The 26,023-nt window shown below is 40.8% G+C and overlaps 1 pseudogene; it reads left to right on the forward strand.

Moving 5' to 3' along the window:
• The first annotated feature begins 2,358 nt into the window (after positions 1–2,358).
• Positions 2,359–11,786, forward strand: LOC131483820 (peptidyl-prolyl cis-trans isomerase D-like; annotated as a pseudogene).
• Positions 11,787–26,023: the final 14,237 nt, after the last annotated feature.

The following is a 26,023-nucleotide window of genomic DNA, read 5'->3' on the forward strand; positions in this document are numbered from 1 at the left end:
GAGGGTAGGGGGAGTACACTCAAGTCGGAGTCTTGGTTCCTGTTCACAGTGTTTATGGGTTATTTCCCCCTACATCCCTCACCGTTTTTTTGTTTTTGTTTTTGTTTTTTTTGTTTTTTGTTTTTTTTTTAAAGAACAGAATAAACTCAAGTAGACAACATGTCTGGCTTTGTCCCTCTTTCCAGCTTCCAGTAGGTGTATTATCTCCTCCAGTTTGGTACAGGAAGACAAATATTGAGAGTAATATTCCTTTTTTTTTTTCTTTTTCAAGTAGGCTGCATGCTCAGTGTGGAGCCCAACACCGGGCTTGAACCCATGATCCTGTGATCAAGATCAAGACCTGAGCTGAGATCAAGAGTCAGATGCTCAACAACTGAGCTACCCAGGTTCCCTTCCTTCCCCCCCCCCCCCCCCCCCCCCCCCCCCCCCGCCCATTAACTTTTTTGAGAGAGGGAAAGAAAGCATTCTGGGAGCATGTGAACAGGGGGAGGGGGCAGAGAGAGAGAAAGAAAATGAGAATCTCAGGCAGGCTCCATGCCCAGTGTGGAGCCCCAGGCAGGGCTCAATCTCATGAACTGTGAGATCATGACCTGAGCTGAAATCAAGAGTCAGCTGCTTAACCAGCTGAGCCACCCAGGCACCCCCTATTCCTTTTAATTTTTAAAAATTGTGAGTGTATGACCAAATTAGTGACCCTGATTTCTGTACCTATTTGCTCAGACTTCAGTGAATAGTAATTAGGTTATAATAAAAGGAAACTTAGAACAAATTGAATTTGACATGTTAATTTACATGTGTCATTACTATCCTGCTGCATAACAGTGGGGCCTTTGTACCTTCCTTACTGTTTCTTTCCAAAAATAATCCACTTCACAGCATCACTGGGGCAGCTCTTCTGAAATTTTACCTTCTTAGATGCTACCCCAAGATGGCATTGTCTGACAAACTAATACAAGAAGAGGCATTTAGAGCTGTCACTTAATTTTTGCATATCTGATTCCCACACCCTCACCACAATCTTTCTTTCTAGCCAGCTGCTAGTGTAGAGACCAATGGAAGGGAAGTCAACTGTAATGAACTGCCTCCGTTGTTCAGAGTTCTTAGCCTGACTCATAAGGTCCCATACAATCTAGCCTCATTTTTTGCCATTCTTCAGCTCTGGTCAAAATGTGCTCCCTAGTGCACTGACTACTTTCTGTTAAAAGAGCCATATTCTCTCTGAGCCTCAGAGAGGCTTTGTCCTTTCTGATCCCTCTGCTTATAATACTCTTGCTGACCCCTTCTGCCTCGTCAACTCTTAGCCTTTGAATCTCAGTGTTATCCTCTCTAGGAAGACTTCCATAAGCTTCAAATATTAATTTAGATGCCTCTCTGAACTTGCTTCCTTACTTAGGTTTGTGATGGGATTTATTATGTTATGCTCGGTTCCATGTTAGCCCTCCTCCTCCTTGTTAGATCATTGTGCTCATCCAGCCCTGGGACTGTTTATCATTGCATCACACTACCCCAAATAGTAAATTCTCAAATACTTAACTGAATGAATAAGGCCACAAGCCATGTGTAGAAACAGAAAACGAAGGATAATTTGTGCCTCAAATGGCTGAGCTCATTAGTGAGGACTTGCCTGGGCACCTCAGTGTGAGACTAAAAGCCTGAGTTTCCTTCTGTAGGACCCCTGCACAATTACGAAAATTTTATAAAGAAGGCTTAATTGGCTTATGTATATAGATATTTGATATTTTATAAGTTCAGATGTTTTAGAGGAATCATACTTAACTATTACTAGGGAGAGATTAAGTGCTTTGCAAAAGGATTTACCTCAGTAAAACTTTGAATTTCCTGGATCTTTATTTTATTTTTAAAATTATTTTTAAAATGTATTTCTTAATGTTTTTAATTATTTTTGAGAGAGAGCGCACAAGTGGGTTAGGGACGGGGGCGGGGGGGCGGTGGGCAGAGGATCTGAAGTGGGCTTTGCTCTGACAGCAGCAAGCCCGATGTAGGGCTCGAACTCATGAATTGTGAGATCATGCCTGAACCGAAGTTGGATACTTAACCAACCGAGCCACCCAGGTGCCCCTAAATTTTCTGGATCTTAAGTAGTTTTATACAAGTTTACTTTGATATTTGTTGGGCCCTGTTAGTCATTGTGCCAGTCTGGAGGGATGCAATTATGAATACAGGGATGCAATTATGAGTATGTAGAACCTTCATTTAAGGAAGCTATAAGTTGTGTAAATCACTAATTGAGTACTAGGCACATTAATTAAGTGCTAGGGTAGAGGTACCAGCACTGCTTTGAGGGAGAACTAAGAGAGAAATAATTTCTTCTGATTGGAGGAATGGAAAGACTTAATGATGGTGTTGGATTTTGAAGAAGATTATGACTCATATCTCAACAAAGGCAGGTAGGGGAGAGCAACTGTGCACACAGGCTTGGCAGCATGGAAGAGATATGGTGAATTTGGTTTCAATTCTGTAGGGGCACTTTTCCTTAGCAAAACATCAGTGTTGATATAGGATGAAAATTTACACATAAACTGGCTAGTGTTTTTCAAAATGTGAGTCATGAAATCAATTTAGAAAGTTCTGGCCAGTAGGATGTTGGGGCTTTTTTTCTTCAAGGTTTTAAGTATTTTCTACATCAAGTATGGGCCTTGAACTTACAACCCCAAGATCAAGAGTCATATGCTCTACTGACTGAGCCAGCCAAGCACCCTACTAGTGGTGTTTCTAAGTGGAGTAGACTAGAAAATAGCAGAGACTGATGCTTAATAAGGATAAATATGTCTCATGATAATTTTGTTTCCAGTGTTGAGTGAGGATATAAAATGCATTCCTTACCTTGGTTTGCAGAAAAATACATTTGAAAGCCACTGATAAAATCAATACCAAGGGGCTGGGGGATCACACATTCTCTCTCTGGTCTCTCTCTTTGGGATGGTTGGGGTAGAAGGTTATTAGTTTAATTATTTCCCCAATGGGCCCTTATAGCTTATGGCAAAGTAAATTAGCTCCTTGCTTTTTTTATACTCTTGAAGCTATATTACTATTTATTTGGCAATTCTTTCCCCTTTGCTGATGATTCCTCCTAATGTGTAAATAGCAAAGATTCTAGAGATCTGAAAGTGAGTTAATTTAGAATTGGCCATTTACCTTCATGGTCTCAGAGCCCTTATTTTATTTTACTTTATTTTTTATTTTATTTTATTTTACTTTACTTTATTTTATTTTATTTATTTTATTATTTCATTTCATTTTTATATATTTTTTTATTTTTTCTATCGTGTCATGTCATATCATATCATATCCTATCTTATCCTTTTATAGAAACAGAGTGCAAGTGGGGCGCCTGGGTGGCGCAGTCGGTTAAGCGTCCGACTTCAGCCAGGTCACGATCTCGCGGTCCGTGAGTTCGAGTCCCGCGTCAGGCTCTGGGCTGATGGCTCGGAGCCTGGAGCCTGTTTCCGATTCTGTGTCTCCCTCTCTCTCTGCCCCTCCCCCGTTCATGCTCTGTCTCTCTCTGTCCCAAAAATAAATTAAAAACGTTGAAAAAAAAATTTATAAAAAAGAAAAAAAAAAAAAAAGAAACAGAGTGCAAGTGGGGGAGAGGGGCAGAGGAAGAGAGAACGAGAATCCCAGGCAGGCTCCATGCTCAGCCCAGGGCAAGGGCAGGGACCCATCCCAGGATCCTGGGACCATGACCTGAACCAAAATAAAAGAGTTTGTGGCTCAAGGGGCTGAGCCACCCAGACACTCCGTGTTAGTTTCTTTTTATCCACTAGGTGGTGCTGTGAGGGGCTGGTATTTGCAAGTTAGCCTGTCTCTAGACTCCAGCTTGTTTTGAAATTAGCGGATAGGGTTACTTAGTCAGAAAATCTTTTCTCTTCAAGTTCCCAGGCATTCCATCACAGGGCATATAGATCGCCCTTTCCTCTCCAACTATAACTTCCTTTTACAAATTGAGGAGGTTAGAGAATCTGGGATCAAGAAGGTAAAATTTTTTGTCAGTATTGCCATCTCTCAAAAGAGATCAGAAATGGTTTCCATTCTCCCCTAGAGATCAAAGAAGATGCTGAACTGCAGTGGAAAAAGGTGGAGGTTATACCCCAAAAAGAATAACTGGTTTATGGGGCAACAGAATTGGCTGAGAGGAGGGAAGGGAGGAGATACTAAAGGATATCTTCCTTGGGAAAGCAACAAATCGTAGAATCTGATTATGTTCAGCAAACATTTTTCAAGAGCTTTCTATAGGCCAGGAGAACACGAAGTTGAGTAAGTTTAAGTACCTGGGGTGCCTCGGTGGCTCAGTCAGTTAAGCATCTGACTCTTGATTTCAGCTCAGGTCATGATCTCACAGTTTCATAAATTTGAGTCCCACATCCAGCTCTGCGCTGACCCTGCAGAGTCTGCTTGGGGTTCACCCCCCCCCGCCCCTCCCCTCCCCTCCTCATGCTCTTTCTCTGTCTCTCTCAAAATAAAAGATAAACTTTAAAAATTTTTATTAAAAAAAATTTTGGTACTTGCTTGGAGCGCCTCGGTTGCTTAGTCAGTTAAACAACCGACTTCGACTCAGGTCATGATCTCACAGCTCATGAATTCAAGCTCCGTGTGTTGGGCTCTGTGCTGACAGCTCAGAGCCTGGAAGGCAGTTATGCTCACCACTATACCACCAACGTTGCGCAGCATACAGCTCAGAGCCTGAAGCCCGCTTTGGATTCTATGTCTCCCTCTCTCTCTGCCCCACCCCCTTACGCCCTGTCTCTCTTTCTCTCAAAAATAAACATTAAAAATTAAAAAAAAAAAATTTAGAATCTGCTTTCTAGAAGCTCAAGGAAAAGAGGAAACACTCAACAATAATACAGTGTGATAAATAGGGGCATACACAGGGCTCTGTGGAAGCAGAGAAAGGACCCCTAAGTCAGTAGTGGTGGGGGGGCCAGGGAGATGGTGATCAGGGAAGGTTTCCTAGAAGAGATGACACCTAGGCTTTCATTCTGGAAGGATAAATAGGAGCCTTCCAATATCCTAGAAATCTACAAGTCTCCCCTGGTGACTTCATTTCCTCCTATTATTTCAACAATTACCTCTGTGCTAATAACTCTCAATGTTTCCCTAGCCCTGTCATCTCCAAAACCTGCCCATCCAGTACCTCCTATTTGAATGTTATTGTTCAAATTCAACTTGTCTAAAACAAAGCACTGAAAGAGGATCAAGGCTTTTGATTTTTATGGTAATCATATAATTTTTATCCTTATTCAGTATATGGGTGGATATCACTTCCTGTATGAATTACTGCAAAAGTATACTAGCTGGTCTCCAACTTAGATCTCTCTCTACCACCCATTTCTCCAGTCTGTCCTACACACTTAGATCTTCAACAAGATTTATCTTCCCAATGTTTATGGTATTGAAAATCAACCTTTATGGGCGCCTGGGTGGCTCAGTTGGTTAAGCATCCGACTTCAGCTCAGGTCATGATCTCGAGGTCCGTGAGTTCAAGTCCCGCATCAGGCTCTGTGCTGATAGCTCAGAGCCTGGAGCCTGTTTCAGATTCTGTGTCTCCCTCTCTCTCTGACCTTCCCCAGTTCATGCTGTCTCTCCCTGTCTCAAAAATAAATAAATGTTAAAAAGAAATTAAAAAAAAAAAGAAAGAAAAGAAAATCAACCTTTAGAGGTTCCCTTTGGTCTACCCAATGGAGACCAAGCTCCTTTATCTGATAGTCAAGTCAGTTGCCATGGTTTGAATGTGCCCCCCCCCCCCCCGACACCCTATTCATGTTGAAATCCTAACCCCCAAAGGTGATAGTATTAATAAGTGGGGACTTTGAGAGGTGATTAGGATTTGATAGTGGAGCCCTCCTGAGTGGGATTAGTGGTTTTATTAAAGAGATCCCACAGAGCTTCCTAGACTCTTCCGCCACGTGAGGTTACAAGAAGTCTGTCACCTGAAGTAGGGCCTTCTCCTGGCCATGCTGGCACCCTGATCTTGGACTTCAGCCTCCAGAACTGTGAACAATAAATGTCTCTTGTTTATAAGTTACCCAGTCTGTGGTATTTTATTATAGCAGCCTGAATGGTTTAAGACAGCATTCTATGTTCTGGTCCTGAATGACTCTTTCTATTTTTATATTGTGTGATTCCCTAAAATGCCTTTTATAGCCAAACTCTTCTACTCAATGTTTATTTCCCAAATATAGCTTATGCTTTTCTACCTCAGTGTCTAGGTTTATACTCTTCTCATATTTATTGTCAAAATGCTATCTACGTTTGGAAGGGGAAGGTTTCCTAAAGATAACATCAAAGGCAGAAAACATACATGACATGATTTATATTTTAATATGTAAAGAGCTCTTGCAAATCAACAAGAAAAGACAACCACTGTAATAGAAAAAATGGCAAAATGCATAAAGAGACAATTTTAATTGGTGTGGTTGGATTAAAATCTACCACCATGCTGTTTTATATTTGTCTTATCTATTTTTGTTCCTGTTTTCCTGCTGATCTTTGAGTATTTTTGGTATTTCATTTATCTCCTCTTATTAACTATATATATATATATATTTTTCAATAGTTGCACTAAGGCTTACCATATGCATCTTTAACTTACCACAGACTACCTTCAAATATTATATGACTTCGTGTGTAATGTAAAAACTGTACAATAGTATACTTCCATTTTCCTTTCGCTCATCCTTTTTGTTATTGTTGTCATACATTTTACTTCTACATATATCCCACTGTATATTATTACTATTTTTGTCTTAAAGCATCAGTTATCTTCTTTTTAGATTTTATTTTATTATTTTTGTAAATGTTTATTTTTGAGAGAGAGACAGAGTGCAGGCAGAGGAGGGGCAGAGAGAGAGGGAGACACAGAATCTGAAGCAGGCTCCAGGCTCTGAGTTGTTAGCATGTGGGTTTGAACTCACGAACCGTGAGATCATGACCTGAGCTGAAGTTGGAGGCTTAACCAACTGAGCCACCCAGCCACCCTTTTTAGATTTTATTTTTAATCTCTACACCAAATGCAGGGCTTGAACTCACAACCCTAAGATCAAGAGTTGCATGCTCTTAATGACTAAGCCAGCCAGGTACCCCAAAGAGTCAATTATCTTTTAAACAACTTTTTAATTTATTATTATTATAATTTTTTAATGTTTATTTATTGGGGCACCTGGGTGACTCAGTCGGTTGGGTGTCTGACTTTGGCTCAGGTCTTGATCTCGCAGTTCACAAGTTTGAGCCCTGCATCAGGCTCTGTGCTGACAGCTCAGAGCCTGGAGCCTGCTTCAGATTCTGTATCTCTCTCTCTGCCCCTCCCCTGCTCGTGCAATTTCTCTTTCCCTCTCTCTCTCTCTCTCTTTCTCAAAATAAATAAATTGTATTTATTAAAAGTTTATTTAGTTGCTTTGAGAGAGAGAGAGAGAGAGAGAGAGAGAGAGAGAGAATTCCAAGCAGTCTCCACATTGTCAGTGCAGAATTGACTTGGGGCACAAACCTACCAACCATAAGATCATGATCTGAGCCGAAACCAAGTGTCTGGACACTTAACTGACTGAATCACCCAGGTTCCCCTTAAAGAACTTTTTAAAAGTGTCTTTTAGGGGCGCCTGGGTGGCTCAGTCGGTTGAGTGTCCAACTTTGGCTCAGGTCATGATCTCACAGTCTGTGAGTTCGAGCCCCGCGTCGGGCTCTGTGCTGATGGCTCAGAGCCTAGAGCCTGCTTCTGATTCTGTGTCTCCCTCTCTCTGCCCCTTCCCTGTTCATGCTGTGTCTCTCTCTGTCTCAAAAATAAATAAAAACATTAAGAAAAAAAAATTTTTTTTAATAAAAAGTGTCTTTTATATTTACCCACAAATTTACTATTTCCATTCCCTTTATTTGTGTTCATTTGAGTGTTCACTTGATATCATCTTTCTTCCATCTGAAGAACCTCCTGTAGCATTTCTTATAAGTGATAACTTTTTTCAGCTTTTATTTGTCTTAAAATGTCTTTTTTGTCTTCATTTTTACATCCACTGGAAATACTATTCTAGGCTGGCTTTTTTTTTTTTTTTCATTTAGCACTTTAAGGGTGTTATTCCATTATCTTCTGTCTTGCACTGTTTCTGATGAGAAGTTAATGCTTATACTTAACCTTTGCTTCAGTCTATGCCATATATCTTTCTCTCTGTCTTCTTTTCAGATTTATTTTTTATCATCGGTGCTCAGCAATTTGGTTATGCTGTGTCTAGGTATAATTTTCTTTGTGTTTATCCTGCATGAGGTTCATCAGTTTATTTGGATCTGGGTGTTAATATTTTTTTCATGAAATCTGGTGAATTTTTTGCCACAATTTCTGCAAATATTCTTTCCTGCTCCCTTGTTTTCCAGTACTCTAGATTATGTGTGTGGTAGAATGCTTGATATCATCCAACTGGTCGCTGAGGCTTGCTTATTTCCCCTCCATCTTCCTTTTCTCTCTGTGCTTCAGTTTACGTTGTTCTTACTTCTGCATCTTCAAGTTCACTGACCTTTTCAACTTTATCATCTAATTTTCTCTAAAGGTCATACAATGGTATTTTTCATTTCTTTTTTATAGTCTCCATTTATTTCCTCATTGGATTTATGGTTTTCTTGGAATATTTGAACTTATATCAAGATGTTTTGAAGTCTTTACCTATTAATTGCATAATTTCTTTCATTTCTGGGTCTGTTTTTATTGTTTAAGTTTTCTCCCAGCTAGAGATCACATTTTCTTTTTTTCTTTTGCTTATTTATCTATTTGTTTATTTGGTGGTTGGAGGGAGTATGTTTATTAGATGCTGGACATTGTAAATGTTACATCATCGAATTTCTGGATTTTATTGTCTTTCTTTAAGCTTTGTTCTGGCAGGCAGCTAATTACTTTCATATCAGCTTGATTCATTTGAGGCAAGTTTTTAAACTTTGTGAGGGAAGGTCTAGAGTAACTTTACCCTTGGGCTAGTAGGAGTCTACTCCTAAGACAGCTTTTTTAAGGTATCTAATGAATGCTCCGAATATTTGACGCAGTCTCTCCAGTCTGACTGGTTGGAACTCTAATTTCTTCCATTCCTGTGTGAACTCCAGTAATTATTCACTTTATAATTCCCCAGCAGTTGTTCTTTACCTGGTAGTTGATTTTTGGTCAGTTTCAAGAAGTCTCCTCTGTCACGCTTTGCACATGTAGCCTGCTATTCAGCCAAAGACACTGGACCACTATGCAAATTTGTGGAGCTCTTTCTTTGCATACCTCTCTTCTCTCTAGGACTTTCTCATAGAATCTGCCTCCTCAGCCTCCCCAAAATCTAATCTCTGTCTCCTCAGCTCAACAAAACCCCTGTACTCTTGTTGGGTTTCCCATCCCTGTGCTATAGTGTGAAGAGTATTTATGGGCAGGTAGTTGGGATAATTGGAAGGTGCACAATTTTTCTTTCCTTTTCCCTCAGGGATTACAACCCTATGCTGCCTTTGCCCAATATCTTAAAACAATCGTTTCATATATTTTGGGCAGTTTTCTAGGTGTGTGTGTGTGTGTGTGTGTGTGTGTGTGTGTGTGTGTGATGGGAGGACTAGTCTGATACCAGTTACTTTGTCATAGTCAGAAATAAGATAACTCAATTTTCACTTGGTATAGAATTATAGGTTGACATTTTTTTCTTTCAGTGCTTCAAAGACGTCATTCAATTTTCTTCTGAATTATATTGTCATCTTTGTGCCCCTATATGCAGTGTGTCTTTATCAGAAATGAAAAGTAAAACAACCAGATACAATTTACTCTTACGTTATTAAAAAAAAAAAATCTCAGTGTGGTTATCAGGGAAATGGGTATACTCATATTTCTGGTGGTGTAAATTGTCAAAGTGTTCTTGTGGAGACAGTTTGAACCTAAGATACTAATCATCTAACATATTATTCCTGTAGAGGCTCCCAGTTGTCTCAGTCGGTTAAGGCTATAGGGGCACCTTGGGTGGCTCATTCGGTTAAGCATCAGACTGTTGGTTTTGGCTCAGACCATGATCTCAGGGTTAGTGAGATCAAGCCCTGCCTCCAGCTCTGCCTGCTTGAGATTCTTTCTCTCTCCCTCTATCCCTCTGCCCTGCTCTCATGTGCTGTCTCTCATTCTCTCTCTCTCAGATAAATAAATAAATATAAAAATAATAATATAATAAAAAATGCTAAAATATTTTCTAGGCATATAAGAGAATAGAGAAGAGGGTTTTTTTTCTTAAAGTTTATTTATTTAGAGAGAGACAGAGAGAGAGAGAGAACGAGTGGAAGAGGGGTAGAGAGAGAGGGAGAGAGAAAATCCCAAGCAGGCTCCGTGTAACCGAGAGATAATGACCTGAGACAAAATCAAGAGTTGGACGCTTAACCATCTGAGCCACCCAGGTGCCCCGGAGAGCTTTTTAATTTAAAAGAAATCAGAGTCCACTCCCAAACATCTGGGATTCAAAGTGTCGCACCAGGACCCCCAAACTAAGCCCTCCAACCCCAATAAACCGCACCCCCACCCCATCTTCTTTGCTGTGGACATTGGAGAGGAGCAAATTGGTCGAACTGTCCTAGAATTGTTTGCAGATGTTGTACTCAAAACTGCAGAAAAATTTTGAATATTGCATACAGAAGAAAAAGGCATTAGACATACTACTGGGAAAACTCTCCATTTCAAAGGGTGCCCTTTCCATCAAATTATTAAGAAATTTATGATTCAGGGTGGAGACTTCTCATATCGAAAAGGGGCAGGTAGAGAAAGTATTGATGGTAAAAAATGTGAAGATGAAAATATCTGTTATTGAGCATGACAAATGCGGGCTGCAATACAAATGGTTCTCAGTTCTTAATCACAATGGTTTGCACTCCTCATTTGGATGGGAAACATGTGGTGTTTGGCACAAGTAATTAAAGGAATGGGTATGGCAAGGATATTGGAAAATGTAGAAGTGAAAGGTGAAAACCTTGCCAAATTATACATTATTGCAGAATACAGAGAACTGAAGGAAGGGGATGATATTCCCAAAAGATGGTTCTGGTGACAGTCGTCCAGATTTCCCTGAGGATGCAGATATATAGATTTAAAAGATGCAGATAAAATTTTACTAATAACAGAAGTCTTAAAAAAAATTGGAAATATTTTTTTTCAAATCCAGAAGTGGGAGACGGCTATTAAAAATGTACAAAAGTGTTTTTTTAATGTTTATTTATTTATTTTGAGAGAGAGCAAGCAGAGGAAGGACAGATAGGGAGGGAGAGAGAGAGAGAGAGAGAGAGAGAAAGAGAGAATCCCAAGCAGGCTCTGCGCTGACAGCATGTGGGGCTTGATCCCATGAACTGTGAGATCATGACCTGAGGTGAAATCAAGAGTCGGTGGCTCAACCAACTGAACCACCCAGGCGCCCCCAAAAATATACAAAAGTTTTAAGATATATGGAAGGTTCAAACGCTGTTATTGAGAAAACGGACAGATAGAAGCTGCAACCTATAGCTTTAAGCTGCATGCTGAATATTGGTGCTAATAAACTGAAGATGCCAAATTGGCAGGGAGCAATTGACACCTGTTTGGAGGCTCTTGAAATAGACCCATTAAATACCAAAGCATTGTACTGTGAGCTCAAGGATGGCAAGGATTAAAGGAATATGATCGAGCATGGGCTGATCTTAAGAAAGCTCAGGAGACAGCACTGGAAGATAAAACTATCTAGACAGAATTGTTGAAAGTTAAACAAAAGATAAAGGCACAGAAAGATGGAGAGAAGGCAGCGTATGCAAAAATGTTTGCCTAATAAAGGTTTCAGTTATTTCAGTTTTACTTAAATATTATGCATTGATTGTATAAAGGCAATAAGAAAATTTAAAGGTTATTGTCTGTAATACATGATATATATATATATATATATATATATATATATATATATATATGTAACATATGACCCCTGATGTGTCTCCTTTGATACTTCAGTTTCCCATTGTTTACAGTTTAGGAATACTGAAAATGTTCTTTTTTTTTTTTTAAATGTTTGTTTATTTTTGAGAGAGAGAGAGAGACAGAGTGTGAGTGGGGGAGGGGCAGAGAGAAGGAGACACAGAATCTGAAGCAGGCTCCGGGCTCTGAACTGTCAGTCAGAGCCTGACTCGGGGCTTGATATCACAATGATATCACTTGACCTGAGCTCAAGTCGGATGTTTAACCGACTGAGCCACCCAAGTGCCTCCAAAAATAGTTCACTCTTAATAAAACAGTGTTACAGGGCCTGGGTGGCTCAGCCAGTTAAGTGTCTGACTTTGGCTCAGGTCATGATCTCACCATTTGTGAGTTTGAGCTCCATGTGGGGCTCTGTGCTGACAGCTCACAGCCTGGAGCCTGCTTCGGATTCTGTGTGTCTCCCTCTATCTCTGCCCCTCTCCAGCTCGCACTCAATGTCTCTCTCTCTCTTTCAAAAATAAATATTTAAAAAAATATTTTTTTAAAAAAGTGTTACAATGACAACAACAAGACAAAAAAACCAAAGCACAAATAAAAAACCCAAACCAACAGAAAAAGAAATCATGCTGATTACACTTATATAAATTCAATAATAAGTAAGACCAATTATTACTGTTAGAAGTTAGGATAGTGGAAAGGGGCTCAGTCAGTTAAATGTCCGACTCTTGGTTTTGGCTCATGTCATGATCTCAAGGTTTGTGAGTTCAAGCACTGAGTCAGGCTGTGTGCTGGTGGCATGGAGCCTGCTTGGGATTCTCTCTCTCTCCCTCTCTCTCTGCTCCTCCACCCACCCTCTCTCTCTCTCTTTCTCTTAAAATAAATAAATGAACTTAAAAAGAAAAGAAGTTAGGATGGTGGTTACATTTGGAGGTAGTGACTGAAGGGGACACAAAGGAAATTTTTGGGATGCTTGATATATTTTTATATTTATATAAATATAATATATATTTTTTAATTTTATTTTTTATGTTTTTAAATTTACATCCAGACTAGTTAGCATATAGTGCAACAATGATTTCAGGAGTATATTCCTTAGTGCCCCTTACCCATTTAGCCCATCCCCCCTCCCACAACCCCTCTAGTAACCCTCAGTCTGTTCTCCATATTTATGAGTCTCTTCTGTTTTGTCCCCCTCCCTGTTTTTATATTCTTTTTGTTTCCCTTCCCTTATGTTCATCTGTTTTGTCTCTTAAAGTCCTCATACGAGTGAAGTCATCTGATTTTTGTCTTTCTCTGACTAATTTCACTTAGCATAATACCCTCCAGTTCCATCTACGTAGTTGCAAATGGCAAGATTTCATTCTTTTTGATTGCCGAGTAATACTCCATTGTATATATATACCACATCTTCTTTATCCATTCATCCATCGATGGACATTTGGGCTCTTTCCATACTTTGGCTATTGTTGCTAGTGCTGCTATAAACATGGGGGTGCATGTGCCCCTTCGAAACAGCACACCTGTATCCCTTGATAAATACCTAGTAGTGCAATCCTGGGTCATAGGGTAGTTCTATTTTTAGTTTTTTGAGGAACCTCCATACTGTTTTCCAGAGTGGCTGCACCAGCTTGCATTCCCATAATATATACACTTTAATCCATGATTTTGTAATTATATCTTAAAAACCCTGAAACAAACAAAGAAAAACTTGGTCACTTTTAGAGGTTTTCTATGTTACTAACTAAGTAGTCCTAAAAATTTATAAATAGAAGTAAGAATAAAACATATCCTGACATGTAAAGGAATGTATTTCAGGATTACCTAATAATTAATCAGGGAAATTTCTTTTTCTTTCTTTCTTTCTTTCTTTCCTTCTTTTTTTTTTTTTTTTTTTTTAGAAAAATACAGATAATAAGATCAGAAGGAATTATGGAATTATAAAATCACCAGCAGGGGAGATATAGGTTTTATAAGGTCGAAGTTTGTGCATTTTGAGAGAACCTCTTACATAGAATACATACTTTTGGAACAAATTAGTTAGAGCACCTTGGAAAGGATTCACTTAGATGAAGGAGCCTGAAGTTTAAAATTCATTAGCTTCACAGTAAGTCTACCTCAGCCAATTTCTGCTAGGCCTGATTCTTCCTACAGCCTCCAATGATCTCTCAGTGAAATCTTTCACAAGATCACATGTCTTAGATAATCTATTGATTCCTTTTTTTTTTTTTTTTTTTTTTCATAGTGACATCCTCTGGAACCTACCTCTGTGCCTATTAGTCTGGACTGGTTGCTGTCTGGGCCTGCTACATAGTTGAGATCCTGGGACTTCCATTTGTCCTCATCCTGGGAATGATTGTCAACTGTCTCATGTATAAATTCTTGTGTCCTTGATCTCAGGTCATCCTCTTCCTTGGCTTCATCTTTTTGGTGGAGAACACCTTACTGAGAAAAGGCACATAGAAGATAAATTGTTTGAGAGCTTACATTAATGAAGATTATTTTATTCTACTCTCACACTTAGTTTGTTGTTTGGCTGGGTATTAAATTCTAGATTGAAAAGAATTTTCTTCAGAATTGTGAAGGCATTGTTTCTTTATTTTCTGGTTTCAATATTTTTTGTTGTTGTTTTGTTGTTTTGTTTTGTGGGGTTTTTTTTAAAGAAAATTTACTTTATGGGGTGCCTGGGTGGCTCAGTCAGTTAATTGTCCAACTTTGGCTCACATCATGATTTTGTGGTTCATGAGTTTGAGCCCTGTGTCGGGCTCTGTGCTGACAGCTCAGAGCCTGGAGCCTGCTTCAGATTCTGTGTGTCTCCCTCTCTCTCTGCACCTCCCCCTTTCCTGCTCTGTCTCTGTCTCTGTCTTCCTTAAAAATAAAAAAATAAAAACATTTAAAGAAAATATACTTTATTTAGAAAGCATATATACTATGTCCCATGATATAAAGTTCTAAACAGAGTATATTTTAAAAACAGCATAATGAAAAATATAAATATCAATATTCTGTTCCTATGTATACCTTTTATGCACTTACTGTCCTTTCCTAGGTTTGCATTTTTCTTTATTTTACAATTTGATTCATATTTCCAGTAAAAACATTTTAAATATCATAGATAGGTATAAAGCAAAAAGCAGAAATTCCCTTCTCTTCATCCCCTCCTCAGATATTGGTAAATATCCTTCCACACTGTCAAACAGCTGGATATATTTTTGTTTTTTGCACAGATGATTTCACATTATACATGTTCTGTAACTTACCTTTTTTAAGAAAAATGTTTATTTACTTTGGTGGGGAGGGGCAGAGAAAGAGAGAGAGGGAGAGAGAGAATCCCAAGTAGGTTCCATGTTCATTGCAGAGCCCAACACAGGGCTCAATCTCACTACCTCAAGATCATGACCATTAGATCGTGACCTGAGTAGAAACAGGAGCCAGATGCTCAATCAATTGAGCCACCCATGCAATCCATGCAACTTACTTTTTTCACTGAATGCTGTAGTGGAAACCATTCATGATAGTACATATAGAGCTACTTCATTCTTTTTAATGCTTTTATTTTATTCTTTTATGTATCAATATCTATCTAGCCAGTTCCCTCATGATGGCTATTCAAGATATTTCCAACATTTTATTAATAAAAACAAGGCTGCAACAAACATGTTGACAGCTTATTTAGACAAATGCCATTAATATATTTACTTATGTATCCCTACACCTCCTTTTAAAAACTAGATGTTTTTTGGGGTACCTGGGTGGCTCAGTCAGTTAAGCATCCGACTTCGGCTCAGTTCATAATCTCAAGGTTCATGAGTTGGAGCCCTGCATCGAGCTCTGTGCTACAGCTCAGAGCCCGCAGCCTGCTTTGGATTCTAAGTCTCCCTCTCTCTCTCTGCCCTTCCCCCTGCTCGTGCCCTCTCTCTCTCTCTTTCAAAAATAAATAAACATTTAAAAAATCAGATGTTTTTGGGGCGCCTGGGTGGCTCAGTCGGTTAAGCCTCCGACTTCGGCTCAGGTCATGATTTCACGGTCTGTAAGTTCGAGCCCCGCGTCGGGCTCTGTGCTGACAGCTCAGAGCCTGGAGCCCATTTCAGATTCTGTGTCTCCCTCTCTCTCTGCCCCTCCCCTGTTCATGCTCTGTCTCTCTCTGTCTCAAAAATAAATAAACATTAAAAAAATTTAAATAAATAAATAAATAAATAATCAGATGTTTTTAATGAAAGTTAAAGTATTGAAAATGAGTAATGGAATATGTGGGTAATATGTGAATTGAAAGGGAAAGAATCAGGGTTTCTGCAATCCTATTTTCATTAAGTAATATTCACATCAACAAACCAGAAAGCCATGTAAAACTAACTCGATTTATTTATTTATTTATTAAAGTTTATTTTTGAGAGAGAGAGAGAGAGCACGAGCAAGCGGGGAAGGTACAGAGAGAGAGTGGGGGAGACTGAGGATCCCAAGTGGGCTCTGTGCTGACGGCAGAGAGCTGGATGCAGGGCTTGAACTCACAAACCGTGAGATTGTGACCTGAGCCAAAGTCAGACGCTTAACGAACTGAGGCAACCAGCTGCCCCCGAACTAACTCTTTTTAAAGACTATGACTGAGTTGGCGAGATGGAGGATTATCTAGATTAAGGCTGCTTTCTTATTATGGAATTTCTTGATGGCTCCGCTTAATTCCCTAAACACATCCTTTTTGTTCCATGCTCAGAAGCCGCCTGGTTTATTTCAGTTCACTTTTCACTTTCAAACCTGTTTGGCAGCAGGTGCTGTACATTTTTTTTTTTAACATTTTTTAATTTATTTTTGAGACAGGGAGAGACAGAGCATGAACAGGGGAGGGTCAGAGAGAGGGAGACACAGAATCTGAAACAGGCTCCAGGCTCTGAGCCGTCAGCACAGAGCCCGATGTGGGGCTCGAACCCACGGACCGTGAGATTGTGACTTGAGCCGAAGTCGGAGGCTTAACCGACTGAGCCACCCAGGTGCCCCTGTACATTTTTTAAGATATTTGTAACAAAAGAAATTTTTAAAGACTTTATTATTTTTTTAATGTTTCTTTTTATTTTTGAGAGAGAGAGACACAGAGTGCGAGTGGGAGAGGGGCAGAGAGAGAGGGAGACACAGAATCTGAAGGAGGCTCCAGGCTCTGAGCTGTTAGCACAGGACCCCAGGCAGAGCTCAAACTCAGGAACTGTGAGATCATGACCTGAGCCAAAGTCAATGGCTTAATCAACTGAGCCACCCAAGCTCCCCTCTTCTTCTTCTTCTTCTTCTTTTTTTTAAGTGCCCCTCTTCTTTTTTTTGTTTTTATTAAAAAATTTTTTTTTAACATTTATTCTTTTTTTTTTTTTTAAATTTATTTTTTGGACAGAGAGAGACAGAGCATGAACGGGGGAGGGGCAGAGAGAGAGGGAGACACAGAATCGGAAACAGGCTCCAGGCTCCGAGCCATCAGCCCAGTGCCTGACGCGGGGCTCGAACTCACGGACCGCGAGATCGTGACCTGGCTGAAGTCAGACGCTTAACCGACTGCGCCACCCAGGCGCCCCAACATTTATTCATTTTTAAGAGAGAACAGAGCATGAGCAGGGGAGGGGTAGAGAAAGAGGGAGACAGAATCCAAAGCAGGCCCTAGGCTCTGAGCTGTCTGCACAGACCCCGACAACGAGGGGCTGGAACTCACTGACCGAGGAACTCACTGACAACAAGATCATGACCTGAGCCAAAGTCGGACACTCAACCAACTGAGCCACCCAGGGACCCCTTCTTTTATTTTTTAAAAATAGTGTCCTGTACTTGTTTCATAGTATTATTTTTTTTATCTCTCTGAAGATATAAACTATATATATATTTTAAAATCTTTTCCTGTTGCTTAGTCTCTTTGTTTTCTCCAAGCCCCGCCCCTCCTTTTTTGTTTGTTTGTTTGTTTTAGTCTGAGTTTTCCCTATTGGAAGCCTTTCTTGGATTATTCTGCAAACTGTGACTGTTCCTTTATATGTGAGAGTGTGAAACCAAAAAAACTGATTAGAAGCTCTGTGTTTCAGAGAGGTATGTTGATAGATCAGTTTCACTGTGGGGAGAAGCAGGCAGTGAGTTGGATTTTTGTTGGGGGGTACCCAAGTATCAGTAGCTGTAAGTCTCTCTGGAGCTGTTCAGTCTCTCCAGAGAAGAACATTCCAGTTTTCTGTGAGGCGGGTGAAATTCTGGGTGCTAGCATGCTAGTGGCTGGGAAGGAAAAGGGGTCTGTCTCATTCTTCGGTGTAGCAACTGTGGTAGGCACACACACAAAAAATGCACACCCCCACCAAAGATATATGCACTGTCTAATGCCCAGAACCTGTGAATATTATATAGCAAAAGAATGACTATTTCCATGTATGGAAAGATGTGATCAAGTTAATGACCTAAAGAAAAGTTAGTTTATCCTGGATTATCTGGGTGGATCCTAAATGTAATTATATATATCCTTATAGGAGAGAGGCAGGGGAAGATTAGATGGAGGTCCACACAGAGGAGAAGGCAATGTGAAGCTGGAGTCAGAAATCTGAGTGATGTGGCCATAAGCCAAGGAACATCTAGAGCCACCAGAAGCTGGAAGAGGCAAGGCACAGATTCTCCCCTAGGGCCTTTGGAATGCATGTGACTCTGCTGATACTTTGCTTTTGAACTTTTGGTCTCTAGACAATGAGAGGATAAATCTCTATTGCTTTAATGCCACCAAATTTATGATAATTTGATAGCGCCGCTACGGGAAACTAATACAGGGACTTTCACTTAAACTCCTGTTCTCATTCTGATTTAGTGCCCTGGTCTCCTCTGGGTCCTCTGGCTCAATTTCTCTGGAGAAGAAACTTCATATTTCCTTCTGGGAAGTTATCTGAAGAAGTTACCTGGCCGGGGAAGCATGGGAATGGGGATCTTATACAAACTATACAAACTGTCCCTTTCTCTTGCAATCTGAGGGACTTGTGCCTCCAAGTTCTGAGGCTTCTGGAATGAGGGGATGGGGCAGAGTTGTAAATTGGCATGCTTCTTATTGGTTTCACCCACTATGGGCATTTAGGCCTCATCTTGCACCAAACTGTGAAGTTATCACTCCTCCATTTGATTTCCAAAATGTGTTATCTCCTATCTACTGTTGACTTCTTTCCAGTTCTCTTTGTCCTTGTAGGTTTATTTACTTTTTTATTCTTTTACTAGCATTTTAGAGGAGAGAGTGTTCCATTTGCCTGCTTAACTGGACTTTTTTTTTTTTAACTTTTCAAACTTTTAAAAATGTTTATTTGATCATAATGGCTTCTGGATTTTGCCCGATGCTTTAGAAATAAATACCTTTTTTTTTAATGTTTATTTATTTTTGACAGAGAGAGAGAAAGAGACAGAGAGAGAGAGAGAGACAGAGAGAGAGCATGAGCAAGGGAGGAGCAGAGAGAGAGGGAGACACAGAATCTGAAGCAGGCTCCAGGTTCCGGGCTGTCAGCACAGAGCCCAATGTGGGGCTCAAATCCGCAAGCAGTGAGATCATGACCTGAGCCGAAGTCAGAGTCTCAACTGACTGAGCCACCCAGGTGCCCCAGAAATAAATACCTTTTAAAAATACTTTTATGTGGGGTGCCTGGGTGGCACAGTTGGCTAAGTGTCTGACTTCAGTTCAGTTCATGATCTCACATGGGAAGCACGGGAATGGGGATCTTATATAACCTATATAAGATTGTGCTCTATCTCTTTTAAAAATAAAAAGAATATATTAAAAATACTTTTATGGTTCATTAATTTACATTTCTTCTTTTTTTTAAGTTTATTTATTTATTTATTTTGAGAGAGAGAGAAACCTAAGCACGCTCTGCACTGGCAGCACAGAGCCCAATGCAGGGCTCAAATCCATGAACCGTGAGATCAAGACCTGAGTGGAAACCAAGAGTCTGGTAGATTAACCGACTGAGCCCTCAGGGAGCCCCCAGTAATTTACATTTCGATCACTGTTTGGTCTACAATTTATTTCAGTTCATTTAATGACATAAGATCTAGCTTTTTCTTTCTTTTTTTAAATTAAATTAAATTTAACTTATTATTTTTTGTAATGTTTATTTATTTTAGAGAGAGAGAGAGAGAATGACAAGGCGTGAGCAGGGGAGGGGCAGAGAGAGGAGACACAGAATCAGAAGTAGTCTCCAGCCTCTGAGCTGTCAGCACAGAGCCTGATGCTGGGCTCGAACCCACCCACGAGCAGTGGGATGATGACTTGAGCCAAAGTCGGATGCTTGACTGACTGAGCCACCTAGACACCCTGCTTTTTTTAATGTTAGAGAGAGAGCACATGGGGAGAGGAGCAGAGGAAAAGAGAGAAAGAATCTTAAGTAGGCTCCATACTTAGCACAGAGTTTGAAGCAGGGCTCCATCCCACAACCCTGGGATCATGACCTGAGCTGAAATCAAGAGTCAGAGGCTGAACTGACTGAGCCACCCAGACGCCCTTTGATTTTCTTTTTTAATGACAAATAATTGCCTTAATTCTGTTCATTGAAAAATCTACTCTTTCCTCACTGACCTGAAATACCCTATTTATTATATGTGCTAAATTAAAAAAAAAAAGTTGTTTCTTTGATTAATGGATAATATTTTTTTTTTTTTCAACGTTTTTTATTTATTTTTGGGACAGAGAGAGACTGAGCATGAACGGGGGAGGGGCAGAGAGAGAGGGAGACACAGAATCGGAAACAGGCTCCAGGCTCCGAGCCATCAGCCCAGAGCCTGACGCGGGGCTCGAACTCACGGACCGCGAGATCGTGACCTGGCTGAAGTCGGACGCTTAACCGACTGCGCCACCCAGGCGCCCCTGGATAATATTATTTCTAACTTTGGAAAGGTTTTATTTTTGTTCCCATATGTACACTAGTAATTTTTTTAATTAATAAACTTTATTTTTTAGAGCAGTTTTAGGTTCACAGAAAGATTAATCAGGTACAGAGAGTTCTCATATACTCCCTGTCCCCACACATGCAAAACCTCCCCCACTATTTACATCCCACATTACATTTTTACTGTATCTGTAGTTTTGCCTTTCCAGAATGTCATATGTAACCTTTCCTGATTGGCTTTCAGTTAGTGATATGCTAACATGGTTCCTCCATGTGTTTTCATGGTTTGATAGCTCTTTTTATTTTCAACATAGACTAATATTCCAGGGGCACCTGGGTGGCTCAGTGGGTTAGGTGTCCAACTCTTGGTTTTAGCTCAGGTCATGATCTTGTGGTCCCTGTGATTTAGCCCTGTGTTGGGCTCTGCATAGACAGCGAGGAGCCTGATGGGGATTCTCTCCCCCCACCTCTGCCTCTCCCCCACTTGCACACGCTCTCTCTCTCTCTCAAAATAAACAAACTTGAAAAAAAAATAATATTCCACAGTCTGGATGCACTACAATTTATTTATCCACTCACTTACTGAAGGATGTGTTGATTGCGCCTAAGTTTAGGCAACTATGCGTGAAGCTGCTATAAACAAGCATTCACGTGCAGGTTTTTGTGTGGACACAAGTTTTGGCTCATTTGAGTAAATACCAAGGAGGGTGGTTGCAGGATTTTATGGTAAGAATATGTTGAGTTATGTAAGAAACTGCCAAACTGTCTTCCAAAGTGGCTGTACCATTTTGAATTCCCACCAGCGATGAATGAGATTTCTTATTGCTCCACGTCCTTGGCAGCATTTGGTGTTGTCAGCGTTTTAGATTTTGACCATTCTAACTGGTGTGTAGTGATACCTCATTGTTGTTTGTAATTTGCGGCTCCATAATGATATAGGATGTTGAACATGTTTTCGTATGTTTACTTGCTATCTGTATGCCTTCTTTGACAAGATGTCCAGGTCATTTGCCCATTTTAAAAAGTCAGATGGTTCATTTTCCTATTACTGAGTATTTTTGAATTTTAAATTATTTAAGTTAAATTTCATGAGATTCTGCTTGTTTTAACCTTTTTTTTTCTGAGAGACAGAGAGAGGGCCCAAGAGAGGGAGTGACAGAGGGAGAGGGAGAGAATCTTTTTTTTTTTAAGTTTATTTATTTTTGAGAGAGAGAGAGAATGAGCAGGGAAGGAGCAGAGAGAGGGAGAGAGAGTATCCCAAGCAGGCTCTGAGCTGTCAGCATGGAGCCTGACATGGGGCTTGACCCCAGGAACCATGAGATCATGGCCTGAGCCAAAATCAAGAGTCAGATGCTTAACTGACTGAGTCACCCCAGGCACCCTGGGAGAGAGAGAATCTTAAGCGGGCTCCACACCCAGCTTGGAGCCCAATGCAGGACTCAATCTCACCACCATGAGATCATGACCTAAGCCAAATTCAGGTTAGATTCTCAACAACCTGATCCTTCTAGGCGGCCCTCTTATTACGAATTATTAAGAGTTCTTTGTATATTTTGGATACCAGTCCTTTATCAGATGTGTCTTCTGCAAATATTTTCTTCCAACCTGTGGCATGTCTTCTCATTCTCTTGACATTGTCTTTCTCACAGCAGAAGTTTCTAATTTTACTGAAGTCCAGCTTATTAATTGTTTCTTTCATGGATCGTGCCTTTGGTATTGTCTCTGAAATTCTTTGCCATGCTCATGCTCAAGGTCATCTACATTTTCTCCTAGCAGTTTTTTTTTAAGTTTTTTTTTTTTTTTTTTTTTTGAGAGAGAGAGCGTGAGTGAGTGAGCACAATCAGGGAGGGGCAGAGAGGGAGAGAGAGGATCCAAAGCAGGCTCTGCACAACCAGCACGGAGCCTGATGAAGGGCTTGAACCCACAAACCGTGAGATCGTTACCTGGGCCAAAATCAAGAGGTGGACACTTAACCTATTGGGCCACCCAGGCGCCCCTCTCCCAGGAACTTTATAGTTTTATGTTTACATTTAGGTCTATAATCCATTTTGAGTTAATTTTTGTGAAGAGTATAAAGTGTATGTCTAGATTCATTTTTTGGCATGTGAATATCCCCACAGCAAGATCCTTAATCGCATCTGTAAAGCCCTTTTTTTAAAAAAAAAATATTTTTATTTTTGAGAGAGAGAGGGAGAGAGTGTGTGTGTGAAGTGGGGAGGGAGAGAGAGAGAGGAAGACACAGAATCCAAAGCAGGCTCCAGGCTCCGAGCTGTCAGCACAGAGCCCGATGCGGGGCTTGAACTCACAAACTGTGAGATCATGACTTGAGACTAAGTCAGATGCTTAACCAACTGAGCTACCCAGGCACCCCTGTAAAGCCCTTTTTGACATGCAAGGTAACATATATAGAGGTTCTGGGGATTAGGACATGGACATGTTTGGGGGCCATTATTCAGCATAGCTCTGTGTTACAAAGAACCAAGAGCAAGGATGCATCTGTTCTTGTGGAACCAGAAGAGAAGCTATCATGAGCCCAGGTGTGTTCTTCCCATCTCTCCTCTCCTTTTGCCTCCAACCTTCAGTTTTTTGTTTTCTTTCCTAGCAATAGGCTTCCTCTCGTTTTTGTCTTGAGAGGCGGAAAATAGCCACAACTTACTGCCTGAGCTTTACATGTTTCAGATCCAGTCACATAAAGAGATAAATGTATTTCTTTTTCAGACCCAACTCCTGGGGGATTGGGAGGAATAAAACTGCTTGACTCCGTTGTCTATCTCTGGTTCACTTAGCAGGTCTGAAGGACAGAGTTTTACATAGCATAAATATGGCTGCTTGCAGTCACCCATTTTGACCATGTGGAAGGGGGACAGAGAAGAGGTAATCATCGTGAGATGGACAAATTTCCCACCATATTTACATACATATACCTTTAACCTCTAAGCATGTATTTTCATAATCTACTTGGGGAATTTTGGTAGAAATTTTAAGAAACACCAATAGATTCAGTAAGTGAAGCAGCGAATGACAAATTAATACAATTTTTGCCAATGGTCAGTTCTTTTATTTGCAAGGGTACAGTTTGATTAGTCAGAAAAACAACTCTTTCTACTTGCCCTCAAATAAATGCCCTTAATCCAAGCTAAGATTCTTAGACTCCTTGAGTTCTCACCCTTTTACTTGTTTCTTTTTCACTCTCTTTTGTCTCTGGCCACCACCATTGGCCTCATATCAGAGGGTTAACATGCTTGCTTATCAATTTTATCTGATTTTATTGATCACCATGGCTACTCTGGTCAGTGGCCAGCCTTAATTTGTGGCCAGTGATCAACTAGATATTTTTCTATCTGTTCCAGCTCCTGTTTCTTTTCTTTTTTTTTTAATTTTTAATGTTTTTATTTATTTTTGAGACAGAGAGAGACAGAGCATGAGCAGGGGAGGGGCAGAGAGAGACAGAGACACAGAATCTGAGGCAGGCTCCAGGCTCCAAGCTGTCAGCACAGAGCCTGACATGGGGCTCGAACTCATGGATTTTGAGATCATGACCTGAGCCGATGTCAGACGCTCAACTGACTGGGCCACCCACGCACCCCACCAGCTTCTGTTTCTAAATATCTCCAAATCTTTCCTCCCGGTGTGCTCCTATCCCACTAATATCTGGCTTCCTTTTTGTTTTGTTTTGTTTTGTTTTGTTTTGTTAAGTTTGTTTGTTTGTTTATTTTGAGAGACAGAGAGAGAGAGAGAGAGAGGGAGAGAGCATGAGCCAGGGAGGGGCAGAGAGAGGGACAGAGAGAATCTCAAGCAGGCTCCACGCTGATAGTGTGTGGCTTGAACCCATGAACTATGAGATCATGACCTGAGTCAAAGTTGGACAACTGACTGAGCCACCCATGCACCCCTGGCTTCCTTTTTGAAAGCAGGAAGTTATGTATCATCTCAAGTTTTTACAACATGGAGCATCACTCCTATAATAACACACACACACACACACACACGCACAGACACACTAAGGAGTGTTACAAAAACGGGCAACAGGCAAATGCACACACACATCATTAAGAATAGCTTCTGGATAAAAAAAAAATCTGAGAATACAGCCTTCTGTAGGATCCACAGTCTTCTTTTTCCATTATCTTTTTCTATTTCCCATTTTTTTTAAGTTCGTTTTTATTTATTTTGAGAGGGAGAGAACAAGTGGGGGAGGGACAGAGGGAGGGAGAAGGAGAATCCCAAGCAGGCTCCACATTGCCAGTGCAGAGCTCAACGCGGGGCTTGAACCTATGAACTGTGAGATCATGACCTGAGCTGAAATCAAGACTCAGATACTCAACCAACTGAGCCACCTAGGCGTCCCTATAGTTCCCATTTTGAAAACTTCTTTCGCAGCTGAGGGGTCGTGCTCATTATGCCAAAGCTGCCTGCTGCTCAAACTGGAACTTTAATTTTTTTTTTTTAACGTTTATTTATTTTTGAGACAGAGAGAGACAGAGCATGAACGGGGGAGGGTCAGAGAGAGAGGGAGACACAGAATCGGAAGCAGGCTCCAGGCTCTGGGCCATCATCAGCCCAGAGCCCGACGCGGGGCTCGAACCCACGGACCGTGAGATTGTGACTTGAGCCGAAGTCGGACGCTTAACCAACTGAGCCACCCAGGCGCCCCTTAAACTGGAACTTTGACCCTTTGACACTTTAAAATCCTTTAGCACTTTTTTCCTCACTATCTGCAGGACACACTTCCTCCATTGTCAATTAATGAATTCACTAAGAAATAAAAACAGAACCAGACTGGTGAACCCTCCACTATCCTTCTTAAGTAAGTTAGGAACAAAACATGGGCTGCAAGGGAGAGCCTGCCGCCTACGTGCCTCGCCCATCAAGCACAGCCTTCTTACCCCGCCCTCCCCCCCCCCCCCCCCCCCCCCCCCCCCCGCAGCCCTCTCTGCGGTTGCTGGCCTGGTGGATGCAGAACTGGGTTATCCCTGGGTCTCCTTTCTCCCATCTAGTTACTACCCTCTTCAAACGGGGAAGTCAGTGCTGAAGTCCTTCCTTTGCCAAACCCCTATCAGAGCTTTTTGCCAATACATAAGGGAGCCAAACATGAACTTTCCACGCCCATGACAGTTCCCAAACATTACAACAGATCTGTTTCCTGGGATCACAAAGTGAGAACAGGAGGCCAGAGTGTTCCCCCATATCCTACTGCCCTTGCGAAAAACAAAAATTAGTTTGGTTTTCATTAAGGAAA

The sequence above is a fragment of the Neofelis nebulosa genome, chromosome 8, assembly GCF_028018385.1.
Source record: "Neofelis nebulosa isolate mNeoNeb1 chromosome 8, mNeoNeb1.pri, whole genome shotgun sequence".
In the NCBI taxonomy this organism is placed as follows: Eukaryota; Metazoa; Chordata; class Mammalia; order Carnivora; family Felidae; genus Neofelis; species Neofelis nebulosa.